The 18,569-nt window shown below is 44.4% G+C and overlaps 1 protein-coding gene across 1 annotated transcript in view; it reads right to left on the reverse strand.

Annotated features, from left to right (window-relative positions):
• Positions 1 to 18,362, reverse strand: part of npy2rl (neuropeptide Y receptor Y2, like) — a 57,522-nt gene extending 39,160 nt beyond the window's left edge. Inside the window, exon 1 of the mRNA XM_074662400.1 lies at positions 17,945 to 18,362. The gene's annotated coding sequence lies outside the window, so the exon portion shown is untranslated. The remainder of the gene's footprint in view (positions 1 to 17,944) is intronic.
• Between the last annotated feature and the right edge of the window lie 207 nt (positions 18,363 to 18,569).

Below are 18,569 nucleotides of genomic sequence, written 5' to 3' on the forward strand. Positions count from 1 at the left end.
GGAGAGCAGAGGGAGCCTGAATGCAGCACGCACACGTGTTTACAGCACATCTCTGATGGAATACAAAACCAGGGAGGAGCCGTGACACCGAGAGACGAGGTTTGAATGTTAGCTCGAAGCTGACGAGGCTGAGGTGGCAAAGACCAAACACGAAACCTTTGTCTTTTCACCACTAACTCTCTGTGCAAGCTGGTGGAGACCAAAACCAGAGACAGTCGCGCACAGATGTGTCGCTTTGTGACTGTTTTCAGCAAGAAACGCTCGACTGACGCACAAGTAATGGAAACTGCTGAGTCATGGGAGGCTTTTTATGATTTCTGCCCTCATTAAAGATGGCGGACAGGGTGGAATGAGCAAGAAAAACAAAGAAGAAGAAGAAGACGTAGGAGGTTGAGTCAATTTTAAGCAACAAGAAAGTCCCAGGTTGGTGAAAGTGGAGCAGCAACATCCAGCTCTCCTCCAAATCCCAGCTGCACATTAAACTTTGAGACGCGACATTTCTCTGCTGATTAACTATTCATCTTACTTTGGTAGCACGGATACGAGCTCCTGGGTAGAAACTGTGTCCTGTACAGAACAGCAAAACAGTCCAATTAAAGATTCTTTAAAACGCCGATCAGGAGCGTGAAGGCCCGTTCTCGCCGTCAGAGACTTGAAATGACACTGCGGTGAAATGTCAAAACTCAGCTGCAGGTGTCTGAGGCAGAATCTGTACGGCTGCTTGTGAAATTAAAGTGATTAATCCGTGACATTTCCACGTCTATAAGTGAGCGAGTGCGATTTGTTTTTCAGTTTGCTGTTTGTAAAGCCTGGCACGCTTCAGCAGGACGTGTCAGTCCAGCAGTGTTGGGATTTTCTGCGGGTGTAAATCTGTCCCCGTATGTACAGAGAGAACAACGAGCTCAGGATTTTCTGATTGGGGACTAAGGGCTCGGCTCCACACTTGGAGCTCCGCAGTACGAGGATTAGTGTCAGGCTGATGATTACAGATGGACGGACAAGCTGCTGTTGGGCAAACCACAGACGCCTCCTTTATCTCAGGAAGGAGACCCACAGAGATGAGCCTTTTTTAAGAGAAAATCCTGTTTTTCCAACAAGCAAAGAAATGATAAGGAAAGCCTCAGAGAAAAGTGGAGCTGCTGGCCATCATTGCATGGTGTATACAGCTTTACGTAAACTTTTTAATGGGTGGCGGTAGTTTTTAGTGTAAATGTTGCTTTCTGCGAAATTCATGTGTAACCAGATCATAAATAACAAGGATTCACTGTTTTCTGGGGAAGTTTTGGGAAAGAAGGCTTTTATTGAATGGATAAAGACAAATCTGGCAGTTCCCTACAGGAGGCAGGTAGAGCACACCTCCCTGTCATCTTTTATGTACAGTCATGAAAAAGCCAATGTAAGGAGAGCGCATCTTCCTGTTGCATTTCATGTGTCTACAGGACAAGCCAAAGTAGGCGGAGCACACCCCTTTTTTGTCATAAATGTGCACATAAAACAAAGGCAGGGAGAGCACACTTTCCTGTCATCTTTTATGTGTGCACATGAAAAGCCAATGCAGAAAGAGCACACCCTCTGTACTGGTTGGGATGCACCAATAAAAAGCAGGGCAGGGAGAGCACACCTCCCTGTTGTTATTAAAGTGCACACATGAAAGCTGAGGCAGGAGGAGCACACCTTACTGTAGTTTTTCATGTGCACACATAAAAAAAGCCAAGGTAGGGAGAGCATACATGTTGATTTTCATTTATGTGTCCATAAAAAAGTCATTGTTGGGAGAGCACATCTTTGTTGTCGTATATCTGCACAAGTGAAAAGCCATGGCAGAGAGAGCACACCTTCATGTTTACTTTCATTTGCATTCATTTAGGGAGAGCACACCCAAGAGTTATCATGCGTGAACATGAAATCCAAGGCAGGGAGAGCACGCATCTCAATTGTTGTTAACTTACACTCATGTTAAGACAGGAATGGGAGAGCACACCTGTCTGCTGTTGTTTGTGGCACAAAAAAGCCAAGGCAGGGAGAGTACACCTACCTGTTGTCTTTAATGTGAACACGTGAAAAGAAAAGGCAATCAGAGCACATCTCTGTTGTCATTTATCTGCATACTTGAAAAGCCATGGAGGGGAGAGCACACCTTCACATTGCTGTTCTTGTGTATACAGGACAAGCAGATTTAATTGTCGTTTATGTGCACACATTCAAAGCCTAGGCAGGGAGAGCACACCTTCCTATTGTCCCTAATGTTCACAGATGAAAAGCCAAGGCAGGGAGAGCATTAGCAAATAGCCCAAGTGTTCAGAATAAAGTAAGTATCAGTGACAGTGACAAATGAAAAAATCAGACAGAAGTTAAAAATGTAAAATCTTTAACAGAATTATCATTTTCCTGGTCTTGAAATGTGCTGATGTTCTGCCTTCTCAGCCCACCTGAACAAACACTTTTAGTTTCTTTCACTGACTTTGTGACAAACTGTTACTCTACCAGGGTTAAACGAAGCGTTAGATTAGTGAATGTTTGGGAATGAAGACAAATTCAGAGCCTTGAGTGGGAGAGGCTCATTTGGAGAAAACCTCCGAGGTTTTTCGCAGAGTGGGAACGATAAATCTCAGCACAAAACTTCAGCTCAGCCAAACTGGAAGGGAGAGCTAACGAAGACTGAGGACTGGGGTACCTTTCACTGCGTAACGCTCGGCTCTAGTCTCTGATTCCTCTGAGGTTGTTTGGTGTTTGTGGAGCGCTGATTATTCAACGTTTCCCTGAGTAAACCCACCTTGGTGTGAAAGCTCTGCCTAAAGCACACAGTAAGACGTTCACGGGAGCATCTCATGCTGAGTGATGGATCCTTTTAAAGAGGATAAATCTCATCCATCATCTGTGCTTTGTGAGGCAGACGCCTGATAGGAAGACGAGTTACAGCAGCAGATGAACATTAACTCTCGCAGCAGCTGAAGTGTGACGCCTCTTGTCTCCCGACACAGAGCCTTCAGTGAAGCATGTTTCCGCTGCGTCTCTCGCTGCTCGCTGCACGCTCCCAGGGTAAAGGACAAAAATAGAGGTGCTCTAAGTGTCAGGGAAGTGAGAAAATGGAGTGATGAATAAATCAGGGCACGGTGATGCAAAGCTAAATGGAGAATGCATTAGGAGAGGGAGGAGAGCTGCCGAGAGGATGCCAGTAAATACCAGAGCGTGTCTAATATTTGAAGGATTAGTCGATGCAGCTAAAGCGACTGAGGATGTTTGGGGTTTTTTTATTTTGCTTAATGTGGGAAAAGAAGATCGTGTTCAGCTCTTTTCCAAACTGAAACTACGCTGTCAGGCACTGCTGCTGTCTCTGTCGAAAATGACAACCTGGAGAGTTTTAAACTCAGGAGAAAGACGTGAAAACCTGAAACGGCAGCTGCCACTGCTGTTACAGCACATCAGAGCGACGGTCCAGTGAGGAGATTAAAACCAGTTTGTCTGCAGAACAAAGTCTGATAAAACCAAGACTCCAATGTGAATTTTATTTAAAGCATACCAGAGGAAAAAGTTTAGAGTCAGTTTAGAGAATGATGCACTTTACATCTGATGATCTGTTGGTCAGGGAACTTTAGAAAGAAACTTTTTCTGCAGTTCAAACAAACTATCACCTGTGGATTCTCCTCTCTGTGACTGATGAGATCCACCTTTGTGTAACAGTGAGTGAGCCTCAGCAAGTTGTACTTTCCTCCTCAAGGGCTCAACGCTTTGATCCACAGCAGGACGGTTAATTGGAGCGTCAAACTACAGGTCTGAGTGACAGTGAGTCAGAACTGAGCAGGTCAAGAACACGGGAACGACCCCAGAGCGGGTCAGGAGAAAACAGCAAGAAAGGTCAGCGACTGACAAGGATGGTACTGATCAGTCCAGTAATGAGAGGAATCATGAAGTGGGGGGCAGCAAGAAGCCGTCTGAAGAGGTCAACTGAGCCTGGACGGACAATAACAGGAGCAATGAGCTGGTTGGAAAGAGGAACAAGGGAACTAGACCAAGGAGAAGGGAGAGAACAAGAAGAAAGGCAATAAGTGGTGGAGGAACAAGCAAGAAAGCATCAGTAGAGAAAGTCAAGAGGGGTAAAGGAACTGAAAAAAGGGTCAAAAGGTTGAAGAAGAGCAAGGAGTAGAGCGTCAACAGGAACCAGAGCACAAACAGGTCAAGAAACAGGCAGAAGAAGGGCACAAACAGGTCTAGGAACAGGAAGAAGATTATCAACAGGTTTAGGAGCAGGGAGAAATGCATCAGCAGGTCTAGGAACAGGAAGAAGAGCAAAAACTGGTCAAGAAATAGGAAAAACATTACAAACAGGTCAAGGAACAGGAAGAAGATTATCAACAAGTCGAGGAGCAGGAAGAAGAGCATGAACTGGTGAAGAAACAGGCAGAAGAGCATCAACAGGTCAAGGAACGGGAAGAAGAGCAAGAACTGATCAAGAAACAAGAAGAAGAGTACGAACAGGTCAAGGAACAGGAAGAAGATTATCAACAGGTTGAGGAACAGGAAGAAGAGCATAAACAATACAAAGGAACAGGAAGAAGAGCATCAACAGGTCAAGAATCAGGAAGAAGAGTACGAACAGGTTCAGTAACATGAAGAAGAGCATGGACTGGTCAAGGAACAGGAAGAAGAGCATAAATTGGTCAAGGAACATGAAGAAACATGAACTTATCAAGAATCAGGAAGAAGAGTATCAACAGGTCAAGGAACAGGAAGAAGAGCACGAACTGATCAAGGAACATGAAGAAGAGCATAGAGCTGGCCTGATTCAAGCATTTGATTTAGCAAAAGAGTAACAACAATAAAAAGAAAGACCTGGTCAGAGAAAGCTCGGAACAAGCAGGGTTTTGTCAGTGAAGATGGTCTGTTCCTGTTAGTCATGGAGGTGTTCAACACCTGGGAGACTCATGAAGGAGGAAACTGATGGCAGAAGAGGAAGTGAAAGAAAGAGTTTGATGGAGGTAACAGGTACAGGAAAAAAACAGCCTCACTTTTGTCTCTGCAGCCGTCTGTGATTTGTGGCGCCCGACCTGCAGGCCTTCCTGTCCGTCTGACGCCGTTTATAACCAGGATTTATCCAGGCAGTAAACCAGAGCTGGGCTGCAGTGAAATGAAAGGTGGGGCAGGTGCGATCATGGCTGCAGGATATGAATGTGAACAGAAAAAAGCTTCACACTCAGACGAGCTCGGAGATAAAAGATTCATTTGAAAGTGGAAACGAACAAAAACACAAACTCATCAGGCATGCAGGAAAATGAAAATGTCACAGGGCGTTACGCGTGTGCAATATTTACACGGCGTCATGCCTCCTGCTCTGCTACATCTCAATCCAGTGATGCATGGCGACCTTTATACAGCTCATTAAACTGTCAACGGCACGCTGAAACAACAGCGTCCATAAGAGACGGGCTCCAGGAATAAATCACCTGCTGCGGGGGCTCCACCTCCAGCCCGGGCAGCGCAGAGAAAGAGAAACCCTGCTTTGTTTTTCTGGTTAGAGCAGCTTGTTAGAGCTGCTGTGAAAGCTGTCAGTCACTTCACGTGGCACGGACGGACCGAGCGGGAAGCGCAGGGATTCCTGGAGAAATCCATGAAAGGCTAATTCACTTAAAGGAGAGGAGAGGAGGAGGAAAGGAGGGGGAATAAAGGATGCAGGAGGTTTGGAGGAAGGAAATAAGGAGAGAGCTTCTCAAAGAAACAAGGAGAGGAGGAGAGGAGGATAAAAACAGATGAGATGGTTACAGTGTCTCTGACATAGTGTCGATACGTTTCCACTCTAACGTGATCCCATGACGTTCACACGATCTGCTGGAGGCGGCTGATGTCCAGACTGGAGGGAGCCAGTTATTCTCAATGTTCCTCTTCATGAGGAAACAACCTAAGCCTCCTGGTGAAGGATCCATTCTGTGGTGTATAGACAGCATGAGGACTTTTCAGATGCTTCATTCGTTTTATGGAGATAAGAAGAGAGGGTGAGGAGTTTCTGTTCATGAAAAAGTTTCCTTCTCTACACTTCCGGATGAGATTATCAACTCCAATAAAAGTTATTCCTTTATGCTACTGAACAGGTCAAGAGAGACCAGATTGATTTACAGCACATCCAAGTTTCCATGACAACACCACAGAGAGAAGAAAGGTCTGAGTTTTCTCGGCTGAAAACGATTTCTGTGATTAATTTTGTAGTGATGGTGGACACTGGAGCCTAACTGTCAGACAGAAAAAGGACAGAAGTGCAGAAGAAAGAGAAACACAAGAGAGACAGAGCACAAGCTAAAGGCTAACACGAGAGCTAAAACACAGAACATGTGCTAATGGCTCAAAGAAGCTAAAGGCTAAAACACAGGTTGAACACGAGCTGAATGATAAGACACAAGTTAAAGGCTGAAACATGGTTTGAACACGAGCTAAAGGCAAAAACAGAGTAAAAGCTAAAACACAAGTAAAGGCTAAAAAACAAGCTAAAAGCTATAAGACAGACTAAAGGCTACAACTAAAGCTAAAGGCTAAAGGACGGGTTTAACACAAGAGACACAGGTTAAAGGTGCAAACACTCACTGTAGGCTAAAACACGGGAAAGATTTGAGCTAAAGAACAAAATATGAGCTACAGGCTAAACACGAGCGGATGAATAAGACAAGTTAAAGGCTCGAACATGTGCTAAAGGCTAAAATACAGGTTGGACATGTGCTAAAGGCAAAAACACAAGCAAAAAAAATACACAAGCTAAAGGCTTAAAGGCAGGCTAAAGGCCAAAAAGCAGGCTAAAGGCCAAAACATGACCCACAGGCTAAAACAGGAGCTAAAGGCTAAATCACTGGTTGAACACAAATTTAAGGATTAGACAAAAGTTAAAGGCTGAAACAAACACTAAAGGCTAACATATGAGCTAAAGGCTCAAACACATACCTAAAGCTAAAACACAAGCTAAAAGCTCAAAGACAGGCCTTAAGGCTACAACTTCAGCTACAGGCTATAACAGGAGCTAAAGGCTAAAACATGGGTTAAACACAAGTTAAAGGCTGGAACACGTGCTTAAGGCTCAAACACAGGCCAAAACACACAAGTTAAAGGCTAAAACACAAGCTAAAAGCTAAAAGGCAGGCTAAAGGCCAAAACATGAGCTACAGACTCAAACTGGAGCTAAAGGCTTAAACACTGGTTAAACACAAGTTAAAGGCTGAAACACACACTAAAGACTTAAACACGAGCTAAAGACTAAAACACAGGCCAAAACACAGACTTAAAGCTAAAACACAAGTAAAGGCCAAAACACAAGCTAAAAGCTCAAACACAAGCTAAAAGCTTAAAGATAGACTAAAGGCTACTACAGGAGCTAAAGGCTAAAAGACAGGTTTAACACATGAGACACAGGTTAAAGGTGCAAACACTCACTGTAGGCTAAAACACAGCTAAGACATGAGCTTACGAATAAAACATGAGCTATAGGCTAAACACAAATGGATAAGGTAAGTTAAAGGCTGTAACACATGTTTAATGCTTAAACACAGGTTGGACATGAGCTAAAGGCTAAAACGCAGGCCAAAACACACAAGTTAAAGACTAAAAGAAAGGCTAAAGGCCAAAACATGACCCACAGGCTAAAACAGGAGCTAAAGGCTACATCACTGGTTGAACACAAATTTAAGGATTAGACAAAAGTTAAAGGCTGAAACACACACTACAGCCTAAAACACAAGTAAAAGCCTAAACACAAGTTAAAGGCTAAAAGGCAGGCCTCAAGGCTACAACTTCAGCTACAGGCTATAACAGGAGCTAAAGGCTAAAACATGGGTTAAACACAAGTTAAAGGCTGGAACACGTGCTTAAGGCTAAAAGGCAGGCTAAAGGCCAAAACATGAGCTACAGGCTCAAACAGAACACAAGCAAAAGGATTTGACACAAGTTAAAGACTGAAACACAGACAGAAACACAAGCTGAAAGCTCAAAGACAGGCCTCAAGGCTACAACTTCAGCTACAGGCTATAACATGAGCTAAAGGCTAAAACATGGGTTAAACACAAGTTAAAGGCTGGAACACAAGCTAATGTGTTGTGTCACTAACGTTACACGTTACAGACACGTCTCAGAGCACCGGGCTGTGAGGAGAGAGAAATATAGCAGCTGCTAAACTACGCTACACCAAGCCCTGACCCGCTACGTCCCCTGGAAGAGTCACTGGACCTCAACAGAGCTCACAGGTAGGACTGACTGGACCAAAGACCAAAAAACCAAATCCAGAATCTGAGCCACAAAGAGAGGAAAAGACTCCTTGAGGTCCAGTTTTTCTGCAGAGGTCAGGTTCAGGCACAGAGAAAAGTAACGATGATACGACTCGGCGATGGAGTGGTAACCTTGGGACCTTCACGCTCCCTCCTGACACTTCACACTCTAATCAGATAAATGGTTGGATGGCAGATGATAAAAATAGCCCCCCCCCTTCCTCCTGTCACTTCACTTCTCGTTGTCACCGCTCGGCCTCGTGCCCGCTTCCTGACACTTTTCCTGGTTGACACCCTCTGTCCTTTTCTCTGCTGCTGCTGCTGCTGGAAATGTCTGGAAGTCTTTTTCTCCAACACTCACTGACCACATCAGGAAGCATCACATCATTAGATGACAACCAGCGCCTCCGTGCACAACGCCGGCTCATTAGACAAAAGGTTTCTGAGTTCAGCGTGGAAAAGACAGTCCAAAGCCGAGAACTATCCTACGGACAGATTCAGGACGAACCAGGACGGTGAAATTAAAGATATCATTCATACATCACGCTCAAACCCTAAACTCTTTCATCTGAAGACAGATCAATCAGCCACGTGGTGGAAAGAGTGAAGCCTTGAATTAATGAGAGGGGAGGGGGTGAAGGATAAGAGCCAGGAAGAACTGCTGGGAAGGTAAACGGTGTTTGCTGTGCTAACAAGCCGACACGTCCTACAAGATTAAACCTGACCTCTTAATTAAACTGCTGGCCTCCTTTCAATTCCTCCCTCCTCTTCCAGACTGCAAATGAGCTTTGCCTCGTCCCAACAGTCTGCACACACACATCTCCAGACCAGATCTGAGGAAAGGTCAGACAGAGACACCCCAGAGACAGAGGAGTTTAAAGAAGTGTGCGCAAAGAAAAGTAGAAACATCCTGTTTGGACTTGGGAGCAGGTAATCTTCGTCTGTCTCGCTCCTCATTAACAATCTGGAAGTTGTTTTAAGATTTCATGTCAGTCTTTAGCTACATTTTAGTCATTGAAGGCCTCTGTAGCTTCTTTTTCTTCTGCCTCCTCGTCTTGTTCAGAAAATCCCAGCTCATTTCATTGGCTACATGTGTTTAAAATGCTGACACCGTCTGAAGTGACTTGCACGATGCAGCCAGCCTTAAAGGTACATGCACGCGAATATTGCATAAGATCTGAATGAGAAGCGCTGGGAATACTCCAGATGCATCTCCGCTCTGTTGCGTGTTGACTGCCTACTCTGTCAGCTCACATCAGCGTGTCCAGCATCAGGATCTTTTTGTTTCATTTTGAGAACCGCTGGGAAATTCTGCTGCAACCTGCCGGAGCAGGGATGCAGCAGTTGCATGACCAGGCGGATCCAGTGCGAGTTCACACACTGGTTTGAACAGAAAACTGTCTGATCCAGTGGAGAGGAGGACGAAAGGAGCAGCGGAGCCGGACCCCTGACACACCTGAGCAGGAGTGCACCAGCTGGGCGTAAAAGAGAAAGTCTTAACTTTTACGCCGGACTTAACTACGTCTGACGATGTGACTGGAATTTGCACCAAGCATGACTGACAACACTCGTAGCTGCGCCTGGTCTTACGATGCGCGTCCACGTGAATACACATGAATTGATGATTGTTGCCAAGCAACTAGGGCTGCACGATTATCGAAATCGCGATCGCAATGTCAGCACATGCAATTCAGATTTTTCTCCATGATAACCAAGCAAGTCTGTAGACTCATCATGTCACAACTTTTTTTATTAAATCGCAAGCACAATCACAATCGCAATATTGTCCACCTAATCGCAAATCACACCTTTTCCCCAAATCGTGCAGCACTACAAGCAACACACTTCTACCCAAAGCGCTCTCAAACTTGTCCCCACAGCTGGAAGAAGAAACAATATGGAGAACACTCATCAAAAAAAGGACGGTACATTTTACAGACGGAGAAATCAGGAAGCTGATGGAATTATATTCAGAACATAAAGACATCCTCACGGCAAGACTTAATAATAGAGGTAGACTGATATATCGGGCCGACATTTGGACATTTGTCTGTATCGGCCATCAGCCGTATTTTCTTTTAAAAAGCCGATTTTCGATCCGTTGTATAAAATGACGCAATTTTTGATCAGGCACAAGATGAGCACCTCAAACTTGTGGAACCACTTGGATACATTACATACTTTTGTTCAAATTATATTAATAAGTTTAAATTTCTTTTTTGACATTTTAAGAAGAGTGTGAATGTTTACTACTGCTTGTTACATTGTGTGTTTACTCAGACAAAATATTTCATTGTTTTGAAAGCTGAATAAATGTTCAGAGGACTGGACACGACTTGTTGGAATAGATTTCTTTTAGTTGCTCAGAAATTGCTGCGTTTCACAAAAATGTGATAAATATATATTTATTTAACAATCGGCCTGAATATCAAATTGGAAAAATCGGCTATGCATATCGGCATCGGCCCCCAAAAAACCCGTATCGGTCGACCTCTACTTAATAACACCAACACCAACAGGCACAAACTGTGGAAAACAATCACTGCGTCCATAAACAATAACTGTGATGGAGGACTGCGGACAGTGGAAGAGGTCAGGAAAAAGTGGAAGGATCTTTTGTCAAGAGCCAAAAAAGACTCTTTCATTCTCAAAAACCCACCGACTGAGCATGCCCGGCATGCTGTTGTCCAGTGTACATTAATCATGTCCCCCACTGTATTTGTATTTGACTGTATCAGCTCACTTTCTGTATGCACATCGAGCGGGTTTGTCCTGTCACGAATGACTCTCTCTCGTTAAGCATCCAGTAAATACGACGTCTTGCCATCTTTCTTTCTTTTTTCCAGCCTTTTGATTCAGTTAAAATTACCATCGCTACAAGTCCGAGTTTCCAATTTACGCCTGCTCCACATTAGGCGTAAAAGTTACACCCAGGTTTAACTGGTGCACTCGTCTTAACCTTAAACTGGTCGTAACTTTCCGTTCCAAGTCAGACGTAACGTTACACCCAGGCGTATGCCCAGCTGGTGTACTTTGGCCTAAAACAGGGTGACTGCTCACAGGTGCGTCATCACGGCTAGGCCTCAACCGCTTGTCTACATTTGCCAGGCCATAACCATTTCCTGCCTTTAGTTATAGGGACTGATTAGTTTAAGTCAGTCTTAGCCTATAAAAACGTCTTCAGATCAAACACCCAGTTTCCACCAGATCTGTGTCCGGCACTGGAAAGCAGGTCTATGTGTGTCCTTCCTCTGGGTTGGGGACTTCTTCTTTTTTTGCAGGAAGCTGGAGCGCTCGGTGTTGAGGACAGATCCTATTTCACTGAACTACAACAACAAAGGTCTGGAGTCCACAAATCAGACAATGGAGAAATGATCCTCACTGTTGACTCACGAAAAGACAAAAAGACCTGACGTGTTTACCGTCCTCTGTGAAGGAAACTGAGATTACAAACCAACAAACAAGCACCACAGTCGTTTTTCACCAAATGATCGTTAGAAGAAGACGAGCTAGAGGTTAGCAGCATCTCCTCATTGCCTGGAAGTCGTCCCGATGCATCATCATTAATTCATAAGTCCTTCCTCCGCTGTTCGCTGTAAATCCCAACAGGACTGATCCTCCACCTCCTGTGAGATCCTAACAGTCTCCAGAGGGCCCGGACCAGAAAGGAAACCACAACCCTACAAACCTGCCGGCATCTGACGAACAGAGTGTGAGCGCTCGGAGAGAAAGATGAAGGACACGCGTCGCTCACAGTTCAGGGTCAGAGCGGCTTCAGGGAGGAAGATGAAGAGGACGAGGGAGACAAGGGAGAAAAGGGAGACGTGGCGACGGACTGGGAGGCGGGTAAACAGACCTCTTCCTTCCTAACTATCATTGTTTCATCTGGCCTCGTCCCTCCCTCTCTGACGCCTCTCTGCGTTTTAAAACTCGTCTCCACAGCTCCCCAGGCTTCTTCGCTGGAGGTGACGGGCCAAAACAATTAGAAACAGAAGCTCAGTTGTTTTTGTTTCTGACCAGAAAAAACACTTTTCATTGTATTGTATTTTTAATGACCAGAAGCTGCAGTCCCCGCTGGGTCCGTGTCGCTCTACAATCCCCAATTAGCACCATAAACATGTTCACGTGTGTGCTCACACTGAGAGCTAATTGCCAACATCTGCAGCTGTGGTGCTCTCATTAAGGACGAGCGTGAGATAGTGAGACAATTACAAAGACAGAGACACACTGGCTTTATTCCTCAGTCCAGACCCTGCTCTGTGTGTGTGTGTGTGTGTCTGTGTGTATAAACGTGTGTGTTTTCCACAAACCACAGTGGCAGCAGGGGGCCCTGAAACAGGAATCAACAGAGCGGCGTTGGCGCAGCAGGAGAGCTGCTGCTTTCTATGAGAGCGTATCCATGTAAAGGGATATTGTTGTTGCTTTGAGGCGTCCGTTAAGAGGAAACGCACCAGCGCTGCTCGCCGTGACGCTCTCCTTTCACTTTTCAAAGACCCAGAGTCTAATCTTCACAGAGGAATATCCTTCAAACTTTCTCCGCTCTCCCTGACAAACCCGACAGACTGAGGAGTTTCTGGGAGCAGGATCATATTTCTGCTCAGAAACTGACAAACTACATGAAGCCAGTCTCATTAAACCTACCATCTGTCTTTCTCATGACTTTGCTCTTTGTTGTCAAGTGTCCTGCAAGTTTTAAGATCTTGGTCGGTCAGTTTTGAAAGAGTATCAGGCTAAACTTGGTCTAGATTTGGGCTACAGTGCTAAGCTAATGATGCACTAGTTTTGGTTTGTCTTTATCTACAGTTTTGGGCTAGTTTGAAACTATTTGGGAGCTAGTACAAGTCTACATTCTTAAGCTAATTCAGAACTGGGATGTTAGGCTAGTTTTTAGGTTTGTCTTGAGCAGTGAAGGATCCTAGTCGGCCAAACTGGTAACCAGTCCAGTTTTAGGCAAATTGACTAGTTTTGGGATAATGTTGGGCAATAATGATGGTTGCCTCTTCTTGTCCTTTGTTTGCCACATCAATGACAGAATCAGGCTAGCTCAAGCGACAGTGTTAGCTAGATTTTGGCTAACATTTGGCTACAGTGTTGCGGCTAGTCTGTAATTTGTTTAGACAGCTTTGGGATAGCATCAAGCTAAAACTGGTCAAGTTTTGGGCTACAGCGCTAAGGTAATGATGCATTTGTTTTTGGCTTGTTTTCATCTACAGTTTTGGGCTAGTTTTAAACTATTTGGGGGCTACTCTGAGTCTACATTCTTAAGCTAACTTTGAACTGGGGTCTAAGGCTACTTTTGGGTCTGTCTTGGGCTGCTTTAAGGCTCTTGGTGGGCCAAACTGGAGCTGGTTTCAAGCTAAATTTTGTCTAGTTTCCAGCCAATGCACTAGCTCTTGGCTAGTATAAGCCTACAGTATTGGGCTACAGTATTGGGCTAGCATTGGGCTAGTTTGTAGCTGTTGTTTTGGCTCTTGGTTGGAGGAAATGGGGCTGGTATCAAGCTTAATTTTTTCTAGTTCTTGGCAAATTTACTAGTTTTGGGCTGGTGTTGGGCAATCATTCAATAATGATGGTTGCCTTTTTTTGTCCTTTGTTTGCCATGTTAATGATAGCATCAGGCTAGCTACAGTGTTAGCTAGATTTTGGCTAACGTTTGGCTACAGTGTTGTGGCTAGTCTGTAATTTGTTTAGACAGCTTTGGGATAGCATCAAGCTAAAACTGGTCAAGTTTTGGGCTACAGCGCTAAGGTAATGATGCATTTGTTTTTGGTTTGTTTTCATCGACAGTTTCGGGCTAGTTTTAAACTTTTGGGGGCTACTCTGAGTCTTTATTCTTAAGCTAACTTTGAACTGGGGTTTAAGGCTACTTTTTAACAAGTTAAATTTTGTCTAGTTTTCAGCAAATGCACAAGTTCTTGGCTAGTATTGGGCTACAGTATTGGGCTAGCATTGGGTTAGTTTGTAGCTGATGTTTTGGCTCTTGGCTGGACAAACTGGGGCTTGTATCAAGCTTATTTTTTTGGCTAGTGTTGGACAATTATGATGGTTGTCTAATTTTGTCCTTTGTTTGCCACATTAATGATAGTATCAGGCTAGTTCTAAGCTACAGTGTTAGACTAGATTTAGGCTAGTGTTTAGCTACTTAGAACTGGGGTCTAAGGCTACTTTTTGGGTCTGTCTTGGGCTGGTTTTCGGCTCCTGTTGGCCAAACTGGAGCTGGTAACAAGTTAAATTTGGTTTAGTTTCAGGCCAGTACACTAGCTCTTGGCTAGTATTAGCCTACAGTATTGGGCTACAGTATTGGTCTAGCATTGGGCTAGTTTGTAGCTGTTGTTTTGGCTTTTGGTTGGACAAACTGGGGCTAGTATCAAGCTTAATTTTTTCTAGTTCTTGGCAAATGCACTAGTTTTTGGCTATTGTTGGGCAATAATGACACTAGTTAGTTGCCTCTTTCTGTCCTTTCGTTGCCAAGTTAATGAATGTATCAGGCTAGCTCTGAGCTACAGTGTTAAGCTAGATTTTGGCTATGGCTTGGCTAGTTTGAGGCTAGTCTGTAGTTGGTTTTGGGCTTTTGGTAGGCCAGTTTTGGGATAGTAATAAGATCAAATTAGCCTAGTTTTGGGAAAACAATCCACTAGTTTTTGCCTAGTGTTGGGCTAGTTTGCGGCTGTTTTTTGGGCTGGTTCTGGGCTGGGCTCTTGGACTAATTTTGGGCTTCTTTTGGGCTACAGTATTGGATTAGTTCATGGCTAGCTTTTTATGGTCTTTGGCTACTTTAGGCTACAGTTCTGGGCTAACACTTGGGCAATGTGAGGCTAGTTTTGGGCCAGTGTTGGCTTAGTTTAACAAATTCCTGGACCTCCTTCCAAATCCTGGTTGTTGACTGAGAATTAGATTTTAAGGCATTTTTGTTTCAGGTCTGTATCTGCCTCTCATAGCTCGCTAACTGAATCAAACTGAATCAAACTGAATCAAACTGAATATCACAAAAAAGAAGAAGAAAGTAAAACAAACTAAAGGTTAATTTCTTAGAAAACCTTTCATAAGCGTGTTCGTTCTCTCATGTTGTTCTACGTGTTCTCTGTTTTCCACACCCACAGTTCCTTGTGGTCTGAAAGGCGAGGCTCAGGTAGATACTATCAGTCGGAAAAAAAAACAAAGCGTCTGTGAGAAAAGATCTGAAACACTGATTCACTGCAGCACAGTGACTGAAACCTCAGCTCACAGGAGAGGAGCGTCTGTCAGGCCGGGTACGGCGATGGCGCTGACAGATGGATCGATTCTGCCGACACATCAACACTGGCTGCCGAGCTATCCATCAAAGAGGAGCTTTCCTGACACAAACGTTTCAGACTGTGGGGGAACGCTCAGGTAGAGACAGGAAACCAGGACAGGAGATGAGGAGTTCATGGAGGGAGTCCAGGAAATGTTGGCTCAGGTTTCAGTGTTGGGTAATTCTTATTTATGAAAATGTGTGGACCTGACTCACCTTTGAATCAACCATCAACTATCTCTACAAGACCTCTTTCTACCACATCGGCAACATCACCAAACTCCGCCCCCTCCTGTGCCTCTCTGACACTGAAAGCTGGTCCACGCCTCCATCTCCCAGACTGGACTACACGCTGTAACACGCTTCACATCCCAGAGTACAGTACAGTGCAGGATCCTGATGAGTGCAGAAACAAGACTACATCACCTCCACCCACTCCACTGGCTCCTGGCTACACCAGGACCAGGTCTCAGGTTCGCATCCTAGATCTGAATCCACAAAACCCAACACGTTCCCTACACTCCACTCACTCAAACCAAACCTCCTCCACAGAACCAGGACCAGGCTCAGAACCATGGGAGGTAGGGCCTCCTGTGCTGTGCTGCTGCCCTCCCTGACACCTTCAGGCTGCCACAATCAGCTGACCGTTCTGGAAAGGGGCTTAAACCTTTAATTTTAGCAAAGCCTGTAGTGAGGCTGGATGATTTTTATTTATTTATTAATCTTTATAATTTTTTATTTTAGTATTCTTTTATTTTTTTGGTTTATTGTATTTATTTATTTTTATTTCAGTATTTTTAATTTTATTTTATTTTATTTATTCTTATTTTTATTTTAGTGTTTTTCTATTTTTTATTTTATTTTATGTATTATTTATTCATTTTATTTTATTTATCTATTTATTCAAGTATTTTTAATGTTATTTTATTTTATTTATTAATATTTCATTTATTATTATTTTATATCAGTAATTTTTATTTTTCATTTCATTTAATGTATTGTTTATTTTATTTATTTATTTTTTATCTATTTATTGGAGGGGGGGATCTGCACTTTTAACTAAACATAAGCAATAAATCATTGTGTAGTTTCACCAACAGGACAAATGAAACTGTATGTCAGGCCTACACGCTATGACGAAATGAATTGATGGGAATAACACATCTTTATTTAACGATTACAGTCACAGGAGAAAACTGGCTGTTTGATTAAAGACATGAAATATAATTATCATTCATCACCTTAAATAAAAGCAGAGGCAGGAACAGAGCACTGCAGATTAACAGGCGAGCTATGAACAATGATAGGAGAAAAAAATATAAACCTCTTTTCTATGATTCTCACTCTAAACAAGGAGAGATGTGAATCAGAGTGAATCTCTGGCTCAAACACTGAAATGTGTCAACGTGTGTGGATCAAACTTTTTGATTGATACAGAAAAACGAACACTGTGAAATTTTATTGAGCTCCAGGTGTCAGAGAAACAAACGGTAGAGAATACAGTGAGCAAAGGGAAACCAGCAGATTGACATCACCTGACTTACTCCATCCCCTCAGGTCTGCAAACATGATTTTTTTTTTTAAGTGCAGGCTTTGGCCGTTGGCTTCACCTTTCAATCAAACTTTTAACGAACACGGTGCTGAGCATGTCTTCACTGAGTCCTGTTTCACCTTCATGCTTTTTCAAACTCTCTGCTGCACTGAATTGATTTTAAATTCTTTTATTGCACTCTCACTTCTGATGCAAATGGGCTTTATCTTTTTTCTTTTCTTTTTTTTTCTTTTTAATTATTATTCTTATTAACTTCCTGATTGTGGGGCTATCAAAAAAAACCCCCAAAGATGGAGAGTTGGGTGTATTCTACTCGGTGTCAAACAATCGTGGAGTGGAGGAGCAGAGAGTGTGTTTCTGAGCTCCTGTCTGTGCAGAAACCTCCACACTCATCCAGCAAATGATCCTCTGGATGGATGGATGGATGGATGGATGGATGGATGGATGGATGGATGGATGGATGGATGGATGATGGATGGATGGATGGATGATTGATGGATGGATGGATGGATGGATGGATGGATGGATGGATGGATACTCTGTGGTGAGTTCTTCATGTGTGTGGTGAACTGTGTGTTTTGGGTTAAAGTTGTAGTTTCAGGTGTGTTTTCAGCAGTCAGAGTCTTTCTGAACCTCTCTGCGTTTCTCTCTTTAATTTCACTTTTAATCAAACTTTTATGATTTTCACCTATTCTCCGTGACACATTCCGTTTCACGTGTCAATCACCCCCAGACCTGAGCCTTCACCTGAGGAAACCCTGTAGGAGCCTGCCTCTGTGAGCACGTGCAGCTCTCTGAGCGTAAACACTCTGTCCGCGTGGGAAACGCGCAGCTGCGCAGCGGACAGAGAGCATGAGCGCGGGAAAGAAAGCCTGACACACTGACCTCCTCGTCCCCAGGTGGGTCTGCCTCCGGGTCCGGCAGCGCTCACAGATCCAGGACCGCTCCGCTCCGTCTCCAGGTTGAGACTCGCACGCGGACGCGCGCGGCCATCAAACGCAGGTCTGCAGGTGAGGGCGGGAAAAACAGCTGATGGAGGGTGAACGCGTTAAATCCCGGTCCTGGATCCTCCCCGCGCCGTGAAAACCCGATCCCAGCTCCACGGGACGCCACAGCTCCTGTTCAACTCGCACGATCCGGATCCGGATCAGCTCTCACATCCCCGCTGCTCCCGCTGTACACGAACAGAACCAGCCCGTGAATCCGGAACCACAAACAGCCCGATCCAGCCTCAGCAGCTGCCCGCGGAGACAGGAAACAGCTGTGGCTTCCGCTCTCTCCGCTGCTCCGTCCGTGCGCTCTGGACACGGACTCCAGAGTGAGGCACTTTACGCACCGCGCGTAAAGCATGAGGGGGAGGATCAGAGGAGGGGAGGGCTCTGCTCCGCGGGGGGTGGGGCCAGCTCCGGGAAGAGGAGGAGGGGGAGGGAGTTAGAGGTAGAAAGAGATATAATTAGACATAAATATTTATTCTGATACTGAGGGAGAGTCCGGTCCCCCAGAGGCCCCC

This window comes from Halichoeres trimaculatus, unplaced genomic scaffold, assembly GCF_033239565.1.
Source record: "Halichoeres trimaculatus isolate MK-OKI-2021-1 unplaced genomic scaffold, fHalTri1.1 fHalTri1_scaffold_22, whole genome shotgun sequence".
Taxonomy (NCBI): domain Eukaryota; kingdom Metazoa; phylum Chordata; class Actinopteri; order Labriformes; family Labridae; genus Halichoeres; species Halichoeres trimaculatus.